At 50.9% G+C, this 19,567-nt stretch overlaps 1 protein-coding gene across 2 annotated transcripts in view; it reads left to right on the forward strand.

Moving 5' to 3' along the window:
- The first annotated feature begins 4,105 nt into the window (after window positions 1-4,105).
- Window positions 4,106-19,567, forward strand: part of DLGAP4 (DLG associated protein 4) — a 140,872-nt gene continuing 125,410 nt past the window's right edge. The window contains exon 1 of one of the 2 annotated variants that reach the window (XM_069548484.1): window positions 4,106-4,142. The gene's annotated coding sequence lies outside the window, so the exon portion shown is untranslated. The remainder of the gene's footprint in view (window positions 4,143-19,567) is intronic. The other variant, XM_069548483.1, reaches the window with a different exon arrangement.

Genomic DNA, 19,567 nt, shown 5'->3' on the forward strand with positions numbered 1-19,567 from the left:
ACATTTTAGTGGGAGGAGCAGGGTGTAATTGGGATAAATTACTTATTTGCATATCCTGTTATAAAGTGATACGTGCCTAGGAGAACAATAAGGCATGGAGGGACTGGGAATGTTAGGTGGAGTGGCTGGGTAGCCATCAACGCTGTGCTCACTGAATTCATTTAAACCTCACAACTTTATGAGGAAGGTGCTGTAATTATTCTCATTTTAGGAATAAGCAACTGAGTCACAGAGATGTTAAGAAACTTGCCTACAGTCACTCAACTGTATAACTGGCAGAACCTGGATTTTTACTTTAAGTCCATGCTCTTCTGTTAAGAGTCTTAACTATTGAGGGAATTCCCTGAATGTCCAGGGGTTAGGACTCCATGCTTCCATTGCAGGGGACACAGGTTCAATCCCTGGTGAGGGAACTAAGATCCCACAAGTCACATAGCATGGCCAAAAACAAACAAACAAAAAGAGTCTTAACAGTTGTGCTGAACTGCCTCTCATTGACAAGGTCAGGTCTCAGCGAAGGGCTAAAGGAAGTGAGGGGACAGGCTCATGGACATCTAGGTGACAGACTTTCCAGGCAGAGAAGAGCAAGTGCAAAGGGCCTGAGGCTGAAGCGTGCCGCAGAGGACAGAGTAGCTGGGGCAGAGGGAGCGGGCCGAGTGTAAAGGGGAGATTCAGACGTGGGTGGGGGGGCACCCGTGGCATCTGCAGGGCTGTCAGCTTTTGCTGGAGATTAAGTGAGGCCATGGAGGGTCTAGGGCAGAGGAGGGGCAGGCTCTGGCTTGGGTTCCCAGCCTGATTCCTCTGGCGTTTGTGTCAGGAGCCAGAGCAGAAGCAAGAGACTAGAGGATGTGACTGATCCGGGTAGGAAGTGATGGTGGCTGAGCCCACAGCACTGGAACGCAGGTGGCGCCCCTGCCTCTTGCCCCGTCGTGCAGGTGGCTTCAGCAGGAGCAGCTGAGGGCTTCGATGTGGGAGCGTGAGGGAAGGACAGGCATCGAGGCTGACTCCAGGGGCTGAGCCCGAGTGGCTGGAGGGAGGGGGTTCAACTGATTGTGATGGGGCAGCTGTGCTGAAGCTGCTTTATGAAGTACCTTTCATGTCCATTAGCCCTGTTAATGACCTGGCTGCTCTCTGTGGTGGATGTTGAAACTCTCGGAGGTTGCTCGGAGGTTTGCTCAGGATCACTCAGCCGGAATGAGGTGAAGCCAGGACCAGAAACCAAGTGTGCATTGAAATTTTGATCCATTCGTCCAATCAGGAAACATTTCTGGAGCACCTTCTGTGTGCCAGGCTCTGTGCTAAGCATTGACAGTGATGGCCAGTGATGATGGTCCTGCCCTCAAGGAGCTCCCAGTCTGATGGAGGAAGCAGTGTCAACCAATGACCATAGTTATGACTTCCTCACATCAACATGATAAGTGGCGAGAAACTGAGGGAGTCCTAGGAACTGGGGACTTGGCCTGTCTGGGAGGTCAGAGAGGGCTTCCTGGAGGAGGTGAATGTCAAATGCAAAGGCCTTTGGGATGGAGGGTTCTGTGTTGAGGAATTCTTAGAAAAATGCTCCCTGATTTCCCAGGCCATAGTGGAAAAACCCCAAGGGAACCCCTGCCTCCCAGAGGACAGCTGTCCATTGGGAAGTCACAGAATCTTTCTTCTAGTTTGGTTTGTTCTAGCAGCTTTATTGAGAGAATTCAATAAAGAATTCTATAGACTATATAGAATTCTATACAATACTATACAATTCACTCATGTAAAGTGTCCAATTCAGTGGCTTTTAGCATATTCACAGAGCTGCGCATCCATCACCACATTCCACTCTGGAGCCTTTTCATTATCCTGAAAAGAAACCAGGAGCCCCTTAACTGGAGCTCTCCCAGTCCCCGCCCCCCACCACTGTCAACCACTCCTCTTCTTCCTGTGCACACAGAGTTGCCTGTTCTGGACATTTTATATAAGTGAAATCATGTACCATGTGGTCCTTTGTGACTGGCTTCTTCACTTAGCATAATGTTCTGGGGGTTCATCCCTGTTGGAAGAACCGGAATCTTAATCATCGTCAGAACGGGCGAGAACCTCAGAGGCTGTCTCGCGTGCTTCTCCCACCTGTTGTAAAGCGGGGAATCTGGAGGAGCCTTGCCCCCGCCCCTCAGAAGGGAAGCTGAGGGGCGACTCCAGGGCCAGCCGTGGGACCCCCTGCCCCTCCCTCAGCCTTCCCCTCTTTTCCTTCCACTCTGGGTTGCAGCTGACTTTGGCTCAGAGTGACAGCATGATCAGGCACACATCCTCCCCAGCCCTGGATTTTCATGTACTGGCAATTTTCACGCCTCATGGTTCATCTTGAAATCTTTTAAGAATTTGTGTCTGCTAATTCAGAATGTTTTGGAGTTCAGTATTTTCCCTTTCTGCTATTTAAACACTTCTCATCCAGATGGTTACGCCTGTTTTCCTGGGGTGGTGATTTCCCAACTTGGGGAGGCAGAGCCACGTTGGGTGGGGTTAAGCGCCAGGTCTTGAAATTAGATACTCTGACACGTCCTCAGTGGAGGGTAATTCCTGAAGCTCTCTGAGCCCCAGTCCCTCCCTTTGAAAAATGCAGATTACACTGTAGGGCTGTGAGGGGAAAATGAGGTCAAAAGAGGTGCAGACATAGGGAGTTTAGAGAGCGTGAGGGCTTTCTGGGGTCCTTTTTACACCAGGAGAAAAAGACAAGCCTCCTCCACCGTCCACTGCCCCTTTCTCCATATTCTTGCTGTGAACTGGCCCCTGGACCCCTCCTCCTGGGTCTGAGGGGAGGTCTGAGTTAGGATCCCAGCCCCACCCATTGGATTCTGTGTTCTCACATCAGCTCAGTGTCTCCACGGCTCCACCTGTAGACTGAGAGGACTAGGGCGGGGGCTTCCACTGAAACCTCCAGAGCAACCCAGAGGCTCCTGGGAGCATGGGTGTGGAACGCTGTGGGTGGGGGCAGCCTTTTCTCCTCCAGGAGAGCCTGGTTCCTGCTGACTTAAAGATCCAAGCGGGACCACGGCACCTGTTCAGCAGAGGCGGGTGGAAAGGGACACCTGGCTTCCCTGGGCCTCTCGTGTGAGACGAGATGAGACGTGTGATGTGGGAGGTGGTGGGGATGGTGAGGCAATGCCTCCTGCTCCAAGTGCAGGGGACAAGGACCAAGTCACCAGACTCGATGCCGGGTATTCTACCTGCGTTATCGTCCTAATCCTCACTGAAGCCCTCAGAGGAAGCACTTTTATTTCCCTTTGACAGGCAGGGACACTGAGGCTCAGAAAGGGGTAGCTGCCTGCCCACTGTCACCCAGCGAGCGAGGGCTCATCTGGGATTTGAATTCAGTACTGTGTGACTCTGGCCCCTTTCCTGACCACCCCCATCCAGGGAAAAAGAGGGACAAGCAAGAGGGGGAGGATCGGAGCCTCTGGAACCTCAACTTCCCAGCTGCTGTGGGATTTCTGTGGGTGGTGGGGAAAGCATCATAAATATGCATGACATGCAAATCTGCCTCTGATAAACAATGTGGGGACCCACTTGAGCAGGGATAGTGTTGTACAGACACTTGCATTTCTATCATGATGGCTGCATGGTGTCTCCCTCCCCGGCATCCCCGGGGTCCACCCAGGGGTCTCAGGGTCCCGGGATTACCCCTGGCCACCTCCTCATTGACGTCCCCCTTCATTCCTGCAGGGAGGCGTCCCTGGTGACTCAGATGGTAAAGAATCCTCCTGCAATGCAGGAGACCAGGGTTCGATCCCTGGGTCGGGAAGATCCCCTGGAGAAGGGCATGGCTACACACTCCAGTATTCTTGCCTGGGAAATCCTATGTACAGAGGAGCCTGGTGGGCTACAGTCCATGGGGTTGCAAAGAGTTGAACATGACTGAGCGACTAACACTTTCCCTTTCATTTCTGTAGGCACCCGTGCCTCCCCCTCTGCCAGGTGCCTGGTGGCCAGAACCTGGTCACTCGAGGTGCTGGAGGGCCCCATCCCACGCTGTTTTCCGCCAGCACCTCTGATCGTGTGCCCAGAGGATGTGTGTGCTAGCCCTCGGTCCAGCGCCTGCTCCTGAGGTGACGCCGCCAGCTGCTTTCCGACTGGTTCCCAATTTCCCTCTGCACGTAGCTCCCGGGTGGGTAAGTAACCACAGTTACAGCCTGGGCACTTGGAGTCAGGGCTGCTCACCCACCCACCCACGCTTGGCACAGTTGGGAAATGCCCAGTCTTCCCACCTAGCAGGGCCCATCTGCTGGTGAAGGGACCTCAGTGAGAGCTTCTGTATGTCTGTGCTCAATTTATAGTGTGACCCCCTGCCTCATCCAGTCCTCCCAACAACCCACAAGTTGGATGCAGTGATTTTGCCCATTTTTTACAAAGGAAATGGCCTTAGAGTGGAGAAACCACTTGCCCGAGGAGGCAGAGAAAGCCCAGTGCTATACATCTCCAGCTCTTTCCAAACCCGAAGGGCTGTGGGATTGGTGACAGGGGCTCAGGAAGGGAAGGGGAATAGCCAGATGGGCTGGAAGCCATGGAACCTCTGGGGCCCCTGGTGGGATGGGGGGCTGAGATGAGGTCCTCAGAGTTCCTAAATCTTGGGGAGCCACGTCATTCCTGCCCCTCTAGCCTGTTCCATTGGCACCCTTGCAGTGCCCATGGTGCCTGACCCCAACATGGACGAGGTGCCCAGCCCTGTAGCATCTCTGACATCCATCTGAGGATGCCTCTGTGCACCCACACCTGGTCCCATCACCCTTCCTGCAACAGGGACCCCGACAGGGTTACCCCACTTGTTGCCAGCCACAGCTCCAGGCACCCCCTTCCTGCATCTCACTCTCCTGCCATGTCCCCAGGCTCTGTAGATGTGACGAATTCACAGATGAGGAAATTGAGGCTCAAAGGTGCTCACGGGGCTCGCCCAGAGAAACCTGCTACCACTCACCATGACATGGGGTCGTTGGTTCACGATCGATTTCCTTGTCTGGTCTCAGCAAATCAAGGGATGGGAACAATCGCTTCCTTCCCCACGGGACAGTCAGCAGCTGGGCCTGGCACAGAGTGGGTAGACAGTAAATCTTCACGTCTTCATGGGAGGAAGGAGAGACAGAGAGGAGGGAAGACCCTCTTACCTCCCTCCACCCAGACCCCAGCAGGACCCAAGAGCCCACTGACGTTTGGGCAGCCACTGGTCCCTGCTGACTCCAGAGAGCTGGCGGTCCACTCAGACCTTCAGCAAGGCAGCCAGCCCCTCTGGTCCCCATTCTCTCATCTGCCAACAATTGATCAACCTCCTTAATGGAATGGTTATGAGAAGGGGAAAGACTCATAAATATGGATAATAGGCAAATATCATAGGCTAATGAAAAGCTGGGAAGTTCACTGTAGATAACATTTGTAGAAGTGCTTCTTCAGGAACAAGAGCCACACACTTGTGTGATGCCCACTTAGTACTAATGACCATGTAAAGGACCCTATTAATTTGCTAACCCCCAGCCCAGCTCCGCCGATCTGGCCAGGCTGTTGTAGTGACCATAGACAGCTTTTGCATTTGGTTGAGAAGCTGTCGCAGGAAAAAACATCCTAAGGCCACCTGGTCTGAGATCTGTGTCTGTGGGATTTAATCCTTTGCAGATACTCCTGGTGGTGCCCAGGGTCCTGCATGCCTTCCCCACGGACTAAGTATGTGACAGGTGCAGTCTGGATGACAGCAGGGCGTTTCATGAGCAGTTATTATGTGCCGGGCGTTGTGCTGGGCTTCCCGGGTGGCTCAGCGGTAAAGAATCTGCCTGCCAATGCAAGGAGACACAAGAGATGCAGGTTTGATCCCTGGGTCAGGAAGATCCCCTGGAGGAGGAAATGGCAGCCCACTCCAGCACTGCCTGGAGAATTCCATGGATGGAGGAGCCTGGTGAGCTACAGTCCGTGGGGATCACGAAGAGTCGGACATGACTGAGTGACTGAGCACCACATGGTGGTGGTGTGCTAATGCTTCGCTGTCTTCATCATCTTAGTTAAGCTCCTGGTGACCCTGTGGGAGTTTGATGGGGAGACTGGGGCATGGACCTGGGGGAGAGGACTCATCTGGCAGCCTTCTAGTCCTTCCCTCGAGTTACTGCGGCTCTGTGCCGACTTGCCCCCTCCCCCACCGGCCGGGCCCAGCCAGGGGGCAGGATCTTGGCCGCCAAGAACACAGCGTAGCTGGCAGCCCCTGGCATGTGTGGCCCAGTGACGAAGAACGGGATTCCTTGGCACAAGCTGGGAGCACAGCCGTCAGCACTGCGCTGAAAGATGGAGGCCTGGGTGGCAGCGAGGGAGGTGTTACTGCTGCTATTTTGCTAACAAGCTGGTTATTTAAAGAACAGCCAAAGCTAGAGTTGGGAAATGGATGGGGAGTCTCTGTGCCCAGGGCGGAGGTGGCCAGGGGTCCAGGAGCCTGGCTGGGTGTGGATGGGGTAGCCATGCATTCTTTTTTCATTTGCTTATTATTATTAATAATGGTAACAGGATCATAAAAATCTAGAAAGGGATTAGATTTATGAAGAAAAGAGGATATGAGAATTAAGAGTGGGCAGGAGGGGTTTCTTAGGGGCAAGCAGTGTTCTAGTCACTGATGCAGGTGGTTTTGTGATCATTTATTACAGTAAACCGGAGAAGGCAATGGCCCCCCACTCCAGTACCCTTGCCTGGAGAATCGCATGGACAGAGGAGCCTGGTTGGCTGCAGCCCATGGGGTCACTAAGAGTTGGGCATGACTGAGTGACTTCACTTTGACTTTTCACTTTCATGCATTAGAGAAGGAAATGGCAACTCACTCCAGTATTCTTGCCTGGAGAATCCCAGGGACGGGGGAGCCTGGTGGGCTGCCATCTGTGGGGTCGCACAGAGTCGGCCACGACTGAAGCGACTTAGCAGCAGCAGCAGCATTACAGTAAACATTTCTGTTTTATGTGCTTTTCTCTGTGACTTAGATTTCACAATATAACGGGTAAAAAGCAATTACAACAATAATGGTTAATACTTCTTGAGCACTTACTAAAGCCTGGCTCTTTGCAAAGCATTTACCTTATTTCATGAAATTCTCACAGATTCTATGATTCTACCCATCTTATAGAGGAGGAAAGTGAGGCTTTGAGAAATATAGTGTTATTTATTATATAATCAAAGGGCACTCAGCTGGGAGAGATGGGATGAGACACAGGACAGATGGACTCAGCCCCATATCACTGTCCTGTATTTGAAATCGGGGGCTAGGAAGTTCCCCCCAAAGGGCAGGGCTTCCTACATTTGTCCCTCAGGCATGCATTGACACCATTATGTTCTTAAGGCTTAGGATACCAGATGGGTGTCTGTGTTGTAGGCAACATGGGAGGTATCTGAGTCTGACGAAGGATCAAAGCAGAGCACTTCACCAGTTAATAAATGTTGACAGAGATTTCTCTGGTGGTCCAATGGTTAAGAATCCACCTTGCAATGGAGGGGACACAGGTTCAATCCCTGGCCAGAGAACTAAGATCCTACATGCCCACAGGGTGACTAAGCCCCACGCCTCAATTGCTGAGCCCATGAGCTGCAGAGCCTGTGCGCTGTGACAAAAGATCCCACGTGCCACCACTAAGACCCAGTGCAGCCCAAAACAAAACAAATTAAAAAAAAAAAAAGAATGATTAGTGTTGACAGGTAGGAATGGGTCTCCCTAGGAACAGACTAAGGGAGGAGGTTAGGGCTCACCTGGGAATCACTGAAGGTAAAAACAGGTCATCCAGGTGAGACAGGATCAGACTCCACCTCTGAGCTAACTGCACATAGTGCAGAACCGGAATTTCCTGAGGATCCACTGTGTGCTAGGCACATCCATTGTCTTCTTTCATCTTTAGAACAACCCCGAGAGATTAGTGGAATTCACCCCATTTTACAGATGAGGGGACTGAGGCTTCCAGAGAGGAGATGACTGGCCCAAGTCCACACCATCAGGGAGGGGTGGAGCTGCTCCATCAGCTTGGCCATCTCCAGGGCCCAGTGTCCTGTGGGTACAGTAAGCGCCACTCAGGGCAGGGGGTCCCAGCAGGGCAGGCACCTGACACAGAAGCTCCAAGCAACCCATGAACAGAGTCAAGTTCTAAGGCAGATCTATGGGTCCCCAAACTGGCGCTGAGGATGTGGTCCAGAGGGTGGCATGGCAGAGGGTGTCTCCAAGCCCAGAAGCAGAGACGCCTGCTCTACAGACAGGGCGCCAGCCCCAGCGAGATTTCTTTATTCCTGGGACATTTATTGAGTGCTGTGCTTTCATGCATTGGAGAAGGAAATGGCAACCCACTCCAGTGTTCTTGCCTGGAGAATCCCAGGGACAGGGGAGCCCGGTGGGCTGCCATCTGTGGGGTCGCACAGAGTCGGACACGACTGAAGCGACTTAGCAGCAGCAGCAGCAGTGCTGAGTTGTGCTAAGTTGTTTCAGTCGTGTCCGACTCTTTGCCACCCTGTGGACCTCAGCCCACCAGGTTCCTCTGTCCATGGGATTCTCCAGGCAAGAACACTGGAGTGAACTGCCGTGGTCTCTTCCAAGCGATCTTCCTGACCCAGGGATCGATCTCGCATCTCCTGTGTCTTCTGAATTGGCAGGCAGGTCCTTTCCCACTAGCACTGCCTGGGAAGGCCTTATTGAGGACTAGTCCCTGCTAGTCTGTGCCCCATGCAGAGCGCTCAGCCTTGGGGAGGGACAGATATTATACAGACACCCAAACAAATTAACTGAATAAGCAGAGACTCCATCATTGCACTGAAGGAAATGAATGGTGACATTATAAAGATGAATGGGGTAGGGCGCCTGCATAATGGCATCAGAGGCGGGTTGTGGGGCTTCAGCGAACTATAAGACATAGAAGTCTGGAACAATCCCGTTGCTGGCTCACTGGTGGCCACTGCTTTTCCCACTGTGACCTCCAGAGGTGATAGCTACCTCCTGTGTGCTCATCTGCTCATCACATCCTACCGGGACCCTCGATGCCAGCAGGTCCCCTTCCCCTCAGTTACTGAGAGACAGACCCAGGTGGGGGATGAGGCGCAGGGAGGCACACAGCTCAACGGGGTGCGCATGGCTGGCTGGACCGCATGCCAGCACCACCCTGGATCCCTGCACCCCAACTACATTGTCACCGACTCACTCGGGTCTGCCAATAAGCACTCTCGCCGGAGACACTCTTTTTTTTTTTTTTTTAAGTTTGTTTTCACATTCACATCTCTTTCGAATATAATTTTACTTCTTTATTTTTGGCTGCTCGGGGTCTTCACTGCTGTGCGGGCGCTCTAGTTGCGGTGCTCAGGCTTCTTTCGTTGCGGAGCGCCGGCTCTAGGGAGGGCTTCGGTAGTTGTGGCTCACGGGCTTAGTTGCTCCAAGGCATGTGGAATCTTCCCAGACCAGGGATCAAACCCAAGTCCCCTGCATTTGGCTAATGGATTCCCTGTGCCAGCAGGGAAGTCTCTCGCCAGAGACACTCTTAATGGAGATGCCCTGGATTTGCTTTTGTGATAACCATTTATCCTGCCTGGGAAGACAGATGCTACCTTCCAGACACTCAGAGAATCTGAAATCTCAAGCAGAGAAACTTACACTGGTGAAGTCAAACTCTCGAAATCATGGAATCTTAGTCATAAATAATCCAGCAAGAGCAAGCACATGCATTTTGCAAGTAAGCTCACTGCACCTTTCCTGAAGACAGTGATAAATTAGAAACCACCCAATCATCTATCAGCAAGAGATAGTTAAATAAATTACGGTCCAGCCAGACAATAGTGTTCTCAGTGGCAGTGAAGACAATGCCACAGATCTATGCTTGTTGACATGGAAACATGTCCATGGTGCATTGTTGAAGGAAAAATAGGAGATTATAAAATGGTGTATGTTGTATGATCTCATTTTTGTTAAGAAATATCAATATATGCATGCTCCTGCCCAGAAGGACAACCATTTCACTGTTGATAGTGGTTTCCTCTGAATGGTGAAATAGAGACAAATTCTATTTTTATTTTTGCTTGTATCACTCAAGTACTCTGTAGGTACAAGTGATAGAAAACCCAGCCCAAACTGGGTTTAAGGAAAAATGGAATTTATTGATTTGTGAATGTGAAGTCCAGAGGCAAGTTCAACTTCAGGCTCAGCTGGTCTCAGGGGTTCAAACCTTGTCACTAGGACCCATTTTTTTTTTTTACTCCTGGTTTGTTTATTTTAAACTTTATTTTATTTTTTTGGCCATGCCATGCAACTTGAGGGATCTTAGTTCCCTGACCAGAAAGCGAACCTGTGCCCCCTGTAGTGGAAGCACAGAGACTTAACTACTGGACCTGATTTGTAGTCACCGTGTCTCAAGTCTGCTCCCTTTGAGTTGTTCTTATGTTCTCATAGGTCTTGCTTGGGCGGGTAATAAGATGCCTGCCCAGAGGAGCATGCAAGACTTCTTCCGAGATAGCTCAGACACAAGTCCCAGAACAGAGTCTTAGTGTTCATCAGTCTCGTGTGTGGCTGTTCCCATTCCTCAGGCAGGTCCTCTGACTGGCATCCTGGGCCTATGCACCACCATCCCCCAGCTGGAGAGGGAACTGATACTAGAACTTTATCAGTGGAGAATGGGGAAGCATAGCTTCCTCAAAGGCTGGTCCTGAAGTAGACCCATGCATATGTGCTAAGTTGCTTCAGTCGTGTCTGACTCTGTGACCCTATGGACTGTAGCCCACCAGGGTCCCCGGTCCATGGAATTCTCCAAACAAGAATACTGAAGTGGGTAGTCATGCCCTTCTCCAGGGGGTCTTCTTGACCCAGGGATCGAATCCGGGTCTCCTGACTTAGCAGGAGGATTCTTTACCATCTGAGCCACCAGGGAAGCCCCTGTTCCCGCTACCTCCAGTTAAACATCTCCTACACAGGATCAAGTCCACAGTTCTGCCATTGCCTGAGGCATACCCAGAACACTGCCCATCCACCTGCCCTGAGGTCTGTCTCCTGCATGACCTGCTGGGAGGGCTGCCAGGGACCTATATTTTCAGACTCTAGTTAGTTCAGTCACTCAGTTGTGTCCGACTCTTTGCGACCCCATGGACTACAGCATGCCAGGCTTCCCTGTCCATCACCAACTCCCAGAGCTTGCTCAAACTCATGTTCATCGAGTTGGTGTTGTCATCCAACCATCTCATCCTCTGTCATCCCCTTCTCCTCCTGCCTTCATTCTTTTCCAGCATCACGGTCTTTTCCAAGGAGTCAGTTCTTCACATCAGGTGACCAAAGTATTGGAGCTTCAGCTTCAGCATTAGTCCTTCCAATGAATATTCAGGACTAATTTCCTTTAGGATTGACTGGTTTAATCTCCTTGCAGTCCAAGGGACTCTCAAGAGTCTTCTTCAACATCATAGTTTATTTCTTCGGTGCTCAGCTTTCTTTATGGTCCACCTCTCACATCCATACATGACTATTGGAAAAACCATAGCATTTTCAGGCCAGAGGGTTCTAAAGCCAAGGACCCCTGAGCTGTCTGCACATTGCTGGCAGCTTGAATGGAGAGGGGCAGGCAGACAGTGTCACATCAGTCCAATCGCAGAGGGGTGTTTAGGACAAACATCTGCCTCAGCAGTTCTCCAAACCCCTCTTTGCATTTTACATACAAGAAACCGAGGCTGAGAGAGGCCAAGCCACCCGTACAACAATACAGAGCAAGTCAGAGGCAAGTCTGGGACGTGGACCCAGTCTCTTTCACCCCTGCCTCCTCCATGGCCTTCCTTCCATCCTTCATTGAGCCCCAGTTACTTCATCTACTTGAACAGCTTTTTTTTTTTGGAAGTTCCTACCATCCCAGATCATCCTGATACCCTTCTAAATTCAGAGGCAGCCAGCAAAGTCTTCATTAATCACACTTTTTGTGTGTCTGATTATTGTGGCAGCAGCATTTACTGTTTCTGATACATCAGAGCTTCGACATGCGTGAACCATATTTTATGGGTCATCTCTAATACTTCATTGCCCCCCATGGTCCCCATTTAATCATTTCTTCTCACACTCAGACATTTGCTAGCACCTGCCTTGTGCCAGGTGCTTTACTAGACACCAGGCTACACCAGTGCCTTAGGGCAGCCCCTGCCCAGGGGGAATTCACAGTTCTGCTGGGGACAGTGATGCCTCCTTCACGGATGGCAGGTGACACATGGCAGATCAGAGGGAGGTGCCAATTACTCAGAGGTGTCTGGGGCGAGAGCACTGATTCTGTCCCTCTGAGCAGAGTCTTGAAGGATGCATAGGGGTTCTTCAGGAGAAACAACTGAGCAGGTTGAACCAAGTAAAAGAAGCAGCGAGGTCTGCAAAGACCTTGCCTCCTTCCTGCTAAGCTCTAAGGCCACCCGGGTGTGAAGGTTGGAGATGTCGTCCCTGGAAGGAAGGCTTCAGCTGTTGGGCCAGGGGGTTGCATTTGATCCTTGGAGTAGAAGGGAGCCAAGGGCAGGGTAGTTTGAGTGTTAGAAAAACTTGCACATTGGGCTGGTGACAGGGAGGCAGGGCAGGACCATGGCAATGGCTCAGAAGGGCAGTTAGCAGGGAGACTGAACAGGACTTGGGGACTTAGCAGGTGCTGCAGAATGGGAGGGGGAATTCATTTCAATCCTAGGAGGAGGGGGCTGTGGGACTTGGGGGCACTGTGGACCAGTGTGGAGGAGAATCCTGGCAAAGACTGGCTCAGTGTCAGTGAGATGGTCCCCAGGTGGGGCCAGTAGGAACCTCTTCCACTTTTGTGAGACTTAGAGGAGCAACCCAGTGAGATCTCCAGGGTCCCATGTCCCCGCTGAATGTCAGAGACAAGTCTCTTCCTCCCATGAAGCATAGCATCATTTTGCTTCTCTGTAAAATGGGCTGAGGATAGTCCCTCCCCAGGAACTGGGGGGAGGGTCAGAGGAGGATTTGGGAGTGGGTGGGCTTTGCACAGTACCCAGTACACATTAAGTGCTGCTGACTGGCGGCTGCCCTGGTTATCATGGTCGGGGGTGCAGAGATGGTCAAGGGAACTCTGGTGTGTCGCCTGCAGAAGGGAATCCAGAGACCTTGAGGGGGCCTTGCTCCCTGCCTTTCTGTCTCTGTGAGGGAAGGCAGGGGCAAGGTCTGGCTGTCAGACCCAGGGAAAAAGCTCCAGGGAAGGAGATTTCAGCTAAGGGTAGGAAATACTTTGGATACAAAGAATTCTCTGTAGATGGGCTAACTCAGATGATAGTGAGCTCCCTGTCAATGGGAGTATTCAAGCATCAGCTGCATCACAACTTGACCAAAACGTCTGTAGAGTATTTGTAATTCTGCTGAGAATCTGGAAGGTCCTTTCTAGCTCAGAGAGTCTTTGAGTTCATGTTTTTTTCTTCTCTGAGCCTCAGTTTGCTGATCTGTAATATGGAGGGAAATAGCAGCCCTGTCTTAGAGTTGATTGCAAAGTTTAAGTGAAATCATCCAAATAAAGTGCTTAACCCAGATTTGGCATAGAGCAAGTGCTCTGTGAGTGGTTTTCACCATTGTTGATGTTACGCTAAATTCCTGGGTGTGTCACTTCCATCTGATGACCTCCACTTGCAGTGTGTGGTCTGACCACCTTTCAGGATCAACTTTCTGACCTTCTCATTGCCACTGTCTCTGTCCCCAGCTCTTCCCCTCCCCCCATCCCCTCAGGGTTGGTAGGAATTCCAGACCCTTGTTGGGCCCCTTTTAGCTCCTGCTTGAGTGAGAGTTGGCAGGTTGGGGTGGCGGGCGCCATCCGCCTCCCATATGCTTCCTGCTATTTAGAGGAAAACTCTGCTCGCGTTCCTCCAACCACACGGGTTGACATTTCCAGACAGACGCTGGAATCAGCTCTTCGGGGGATTGGCAGATAAATTTGGCCCTGGCTGTTGGGAAAATCTTTAGCCTTTCCGAGGAAGCAGAGCCCAGGCTCACCAACTTCCGTCTACCCCACGACTCCTCCAGCCTGCTCCTTGGGGGCCAGAGCCCTGTGCTACAGCCTTGCAGATTAGGGTAAGTCTTACCAGCTGGGCCGTCCCCTCAGGAGAGCCCCTGGTCAGGAAGGGTGGCTTCCAACTTTGTGTTCAGAGGCAGCGAGAGTTTTCAAGAGGAAGCCTCCTCCCTGTACGCCAAGACCCCTGGGCATCGCCCAACTTAACCTCACAGAGAAGCCCGTTTCAGATTAGAGAGACCTGAACTCGAGACTTCTTGTATGTCTGTGACCTTGGGCAGATGTGGCTTCACCTCTCTGAACCTCTTTTTCTTCATCTGTAAAATGAGAATAATAGCATCTATCTGAGGAGAAGCCCTTAGGATGGTGTCAGGCTCATGCTAAAATGCTCTACAAATACTAGCAGCTGTCATCATCATCGTCGTATCATTATTATTTGATCTAGAACGATGCCTGACACATAGTAGGGGTTTAGTTAACACTGGTGTTTTTCTCTTCTTCTTTCTTACAGCTGTAGCTACCTAGGGAATATTGGAGCATCTCAAAATGAGCTCAGACAGAGGTGACCAGAGATAGACATGCAAGAAAAGGAACATAGAGAAGCTGCCACATCCAGGGTAGAGTGTTGGTGGCCAGACACTCCAGCACGTGCACGTGCATGCACACACACACACACACACACACACACACTCTCTGTCCCAAAGTTTCATTCACACCCTGGAGTCTGGGATGCCCATCTGTTTGAATTCTGTTGGGGCTGAGTTATAAGCAATATCCTGAGGGCATGAGACACATAACAGCTTGGCTTTGATGGACGGAGGGAGAGGAAGGCCTGGCTGGAGGAGGAGTCGGAGGGGAGGCTTTGGGCCTCGGCAGCAATAGGAAGGTTCAGGGAGCCTGAGTAGTGCTGTTCGGCTGGAGTAGAATGCGGGAGGCGGGAAGGTGTAGGAAGCTAGCCTGAGCTTCATTCAGCACCTCCTGATTGAGCTCGAGTACTGGGCCTCGTGCCAGGCATGGGTAGATGGGTGGAAAAGATGGGCCTGCTTCCTGCCCTCAAGAAGCTCTGGTTCTGGTGGGGCCAGGGGGGAGGGTGTAGATGGCAAACAGCAAATTAACAAGATTGTGTGTGCTGAAACTGACCAAGCGGCTGAGAGAGAAGGGTGTGCTGGCTGGTGGTGGGGGGTACCTACTTGAGGCAGGTGGGCAGAGAGGGCCTCACTGTGACCTGAAGTTGGAGCTGACCTGAAAATACAGGGTATGGGGGCAGGGGGCAGAGGGAACAGTAAGAGCAAATGTTGGGGAGGAGCCAGATCCTAGGGGCCTTGAACACTGGGTGCAGTCAGAACTGCTCTTGAGGATGGTCACTCTGGTGGTAGGCGTAGGATTCTGGTGGGGAAGAGATGGGAACCAGGAAATGTGCCTGCAAAGACTGACTGACAGCTTGCTGTGTGCACTGCTGGAGGCAGTCAGCAGCGTCAAGTTTTGAAGGGAGGATCCAAACCTGTGTTTAGCTGGCAGGTGAAGTCAGTTAAGAGAGGAGACATCGGGGAACTTAAAGCCAGACACCAGAGCAGTCAAAGGAGAGCCAAGTGCTGGGTGTGAGATATCGGGCCAGGACTGATAGCACGCAGGTGAGGGAGTGGGCATAGGCTGAAGCGCTGACTCACACTAGACCTAGAGGCCAGTCCAGACCTGTTTACCTGCTATGTGACTTTGGGAAAATCTCTTGACTTCTCTGAGCCTCACTTATTGTAATACTGAATCAATTGGAATTGAATATGGCTGCATTTAACAGAAGAAATAAAGTAATAGTGATACAAACATCCAGGAGATTATTCTCATGTAACAAGGATCCTAGAAGCAAGCCAGGGCCAGTATAGCACTTCAAACAAGTGATCAAGGGCCCAAGTCTCTGCCATCCTTGGCATGTGTCCTTTGTTCTCATGGCTGCAAAGTGGCTGCTCCACCTCCAGATGTTGTATCTGAATTCCAGGCAAAACAAAGGAAATAAAGATCGTACGCTTTCTGAGTCTACCCTTTTTATCAGGAAAACAGTAGGTTTCCTAGAAGACCTACTCAGTGGACTTTTGCCTACATCTCATTTATCAGTGTGGTCACCTGGCCATGCTTGCCTCAGGGGAAGCTGGTGGAGTGAATAAACGGTAACTGGGCACTTCTGCCAATTAGGCAAAAGGAAAAATGGCTAGCAAGATAGGTAGCAGCATCCACTTCAAAGCGCCCACCTCATGGGAGCTGTTGGGAAGATATTAATGTGTATAAAATAGTTAGCACCTGGGAGTCCACTGGTTAGCAGCTTGCCTTCCATAGCAGGGGGTGCAGGTTCAATCCCTGGTTGTATAGGTAAGATCCCACATGCCCCTTAGCCAAAAAACCAAAATGTAAAACAGAAGCAATACTGTTAACAAATTCAACAGTGACTTAGAAAATGGTCCACATCAAAAAAGGTTTTAAATAAGTTTAATATTTAGCACCAAATAGAGAACCCTCTCCGGAGAAGGCAATGGCACCCCACTCCAGTACTCTTGCCTGGAAAATCCCATAGGCGGAGGAGCCTGGTAGGCTGCAGTCCATGGGGTCGCAAAGAGTCAGACACAACTGAGCGACTTCACTTTCACTTTTCACTTTCATGCATTGGAGAAGGAAATGGCAACCCACTCCAGTGTTCTTGCCTGGAGAATCCCAGGGACGGGGAAGCCTGGTGGGCTGCCGTCTATGGGGTCGCACAGAGTCGGACACGACTGAAGCGACTTAGCAGCAGCAGCAGAGAACCCTCTCAGTATATGGTGGCTGTCTTTATTATACTGCACTACTGAATTCATTGATTCAGCAAGCATTTATTGTATTCTGGACACATATATAGTCTTGGAGACGTGATGGGGCAGTCCCTACCCTTCTAGTACCCAAAATGAATAGGGAAAATGAGCAAGGAAGCAGGCAGATTTATTCCAATCGGTGTCACGGGAAAACTGGAATGTCCATTTACTTATGACTTTTTTTCCCATTCAAAAACTTTATTTATTATCTTTGGCTACACTGGGTCTTCAGTGCTGCACATGGGCTTTCTCTAGTTGCAGCAAGCCGGGGCTAGTCTCTAGCTGTAGTGCACGGGCTTCTCGTTGCAGTGGCTTCTCTTGTCGCGGAGCATGAGTTCTAGGGAGCAAGGGTTTCAGTAGTTGCGGCACGCAGGCTCAGAAGTTGCAGTTCCCAAGCTCTAGAGCGCAGATTCAGTAGTTGCAGTGCACGGCCTTAGCTGCTCCTTAGCCTGTGGCATCTTCCAGGACCAGGGGTTGAACTCATGTCCCCTGCATTAGCAGAAAGATTCTTAACCACTGGACCACCAGGGAACTCCTATCTATTTTTTCTTACTGCTGTGGTCCCACCACCAACAGCAGTGCTTGGCATACATTAAGAACTCAATAAAGCATTCTGAATGAAAGAATTTCAGAAGTGTTCGTTAAGGGCCTTCTGTGTGCATGGCTCCTTGGGTCATATAGAGAAAATGGGTGACACGTCACGCGTTTCCACAGGAAATTGCTACAGGCCAGGCCTTGAGGTGGATGCTAGGTACCTTGGAGTGTGCAAGCGTGCTGGACGCTTGCCCCCATTGACCCGGCAGTCTAGGGGCAGGAGCAGAAGTCTGGAGGCGTCTGGGGTCCTGAGATCACATCTGTTCATGTGTCCTGGAGTAAGTTCTGCCCCTTGCTGGGCCTCAGAGTTCTCCTCCGTATGACAGGTGTGAGGGGCTGTATGTGGAAGTTCAGGGATGCTGGGTGTATAAGCACTACACAGGCAAGTGGGCTAGTGCCAGCTTGCCACATTAGGAGAAAGATGGGAGGGGACTGCATCTGAGACCCCCGAAATCTCCTGGGAGGGCAAGGGGTATGGGCTCTGCCTCCATCCTCTCTTGCTCCACCATCTGGGACCAATAGCTTGATAACTGCCAAGGAAGGGCATGGAGCTTCCAGCACTGTATGTGGGCAAGTAGCAAGTAGGCTATACTGGGTCCCCCAGGTGAGAAGTAAGTATGATTGTAGTTACCAGAGAGCTCCTGGAGATAGGGAAGCAGCCTGGAATTTGAAGGTGAAAATCTGATTCTGTCATTTGGTCGGTTGTGTGACCTTTGGCCTATTTCTTGACCTCTTTGAGCCTTGATTTCCTTATTGACAAGATTGGTCTAATAATCCTTGCCTTCTCTGCCCCTGAAGATCTTGACCCAGCACCTGGCATGTAGTAGGCACTCAGTATTGGTAGTGATCCTCATTCAGTTCAATTCAATTCAGTCGCTCAGTCATGTCCGACTCTTTGCAACCCCATGAACCACAGCACGCCAGGCCTCCCTGTCCATCACCAACTCTTGGAGTTCACCCAAGCCCATGTCCATTGAGTCAGTGATGCCATCCAACCACTCATCCTCCATCGTCCCTTTCTCCTCCTTCCCTCAATCTTTCCAAGCATCAGGGTCTTTTCAAATGAGTCAACTCTTCGCATCAGGTGGCTAAAGTATTGGAGTTTCAGCTTCAGCATCAGTCCTTCCAATGAATATTCAGGACTGATTTCCTTTAGGATGGACTGGTTGGATCTCCTTGCAGTCCAAGGGACTCTCAAAAGTCTTCTCCAACACCACAGTTCAAAAGCATCAAGTCTTCAGTGCTCAGCTTTCTTTACGGTCCAACTCTCACATCCATACATGACCACTGGAAAAACCATGACCACTGAAAAAAAACTAGATGGACCTTTGTTGACAAAGTAGTGTCTCTGCTTTTCAATATGCTGTCTAGGTTGGTCATAACTTTCCTTCCAAGGAGTAAGCGTCTTTTAATTTCATGGCTGCAATCACCATCTGCAGTGATTTTGGAGCCCAGAAAAATAAAGTCAGCCACTGTTTCCACTGTTTCCCCATCTATTTGCCATGAAGGGATGGGACCGGATGCCATGATCTTAGTTTTCTGAATGTTGAGCTTTAAGCCAACTTTTTCACTATTACCTTCATTATATCTTCCTTCTTGGGAGGAGGAATGGAAATTGACTAAGCCCCTATTGTATGCCAGGCTCGTGTTGGACACACCGCCTCATTTTATCACAGCTCTGAGGAGATGAACTTCTTCCTGTTTATCAGAGGAGGACACTGGTATTGTTTTGTGGACTCATCTTCCCCTCCTGCTGTCTTAGAAGGATATTGCTGGCTTTTCTGGGGTCCCTGGTGAACGGAGGCCCTGTAGGTCCTTGAAGAAGGGCCTGAGGCAGCTCATGGTGCTTTCTCTGAGACCATGTAGGTGGCCTATGAAGTCAGACATGGAGGTGGGCAGGGCAGGAATCTAGCCCTCATCAAATGGGCAAGGAGCCAATAAAGATGGACTCAAGGGTGAGTGATGTGGGAGGAGGGGAAGGGGACAGGTATCTATTCCACTCAGAAGTGCTTTTCCTCTTTATTTAGCATCTTGAACAGGGCAGCGAGCCCAGCCCTTGAGGTGAGGTGGCAATGGGCCTGGCCCTTGCTGCCACTCTTGGCTTATGACACTCTGCCCAGTGGCCATCACTAACTTGTGTCTGAAATGAGGCCAGGAGTGAGAAAAAGAGAAGGCTTG

Source organism: Ovis canadensis, chromosome 13, assembly GCF_042477335.2.
Source record: "Ovis canadensis isolate MfBH-ARS-UI-01 breed Bighorn chromosome 13, ARS-UI_OviCan_v2, whole genome shotgun sequence".
Lineage (NCBI taxonomy): Eukaryota > Metazoa > Chordata > Mammalia > Artiodactyla > Bovidae > Ovis > Ovis canadensis.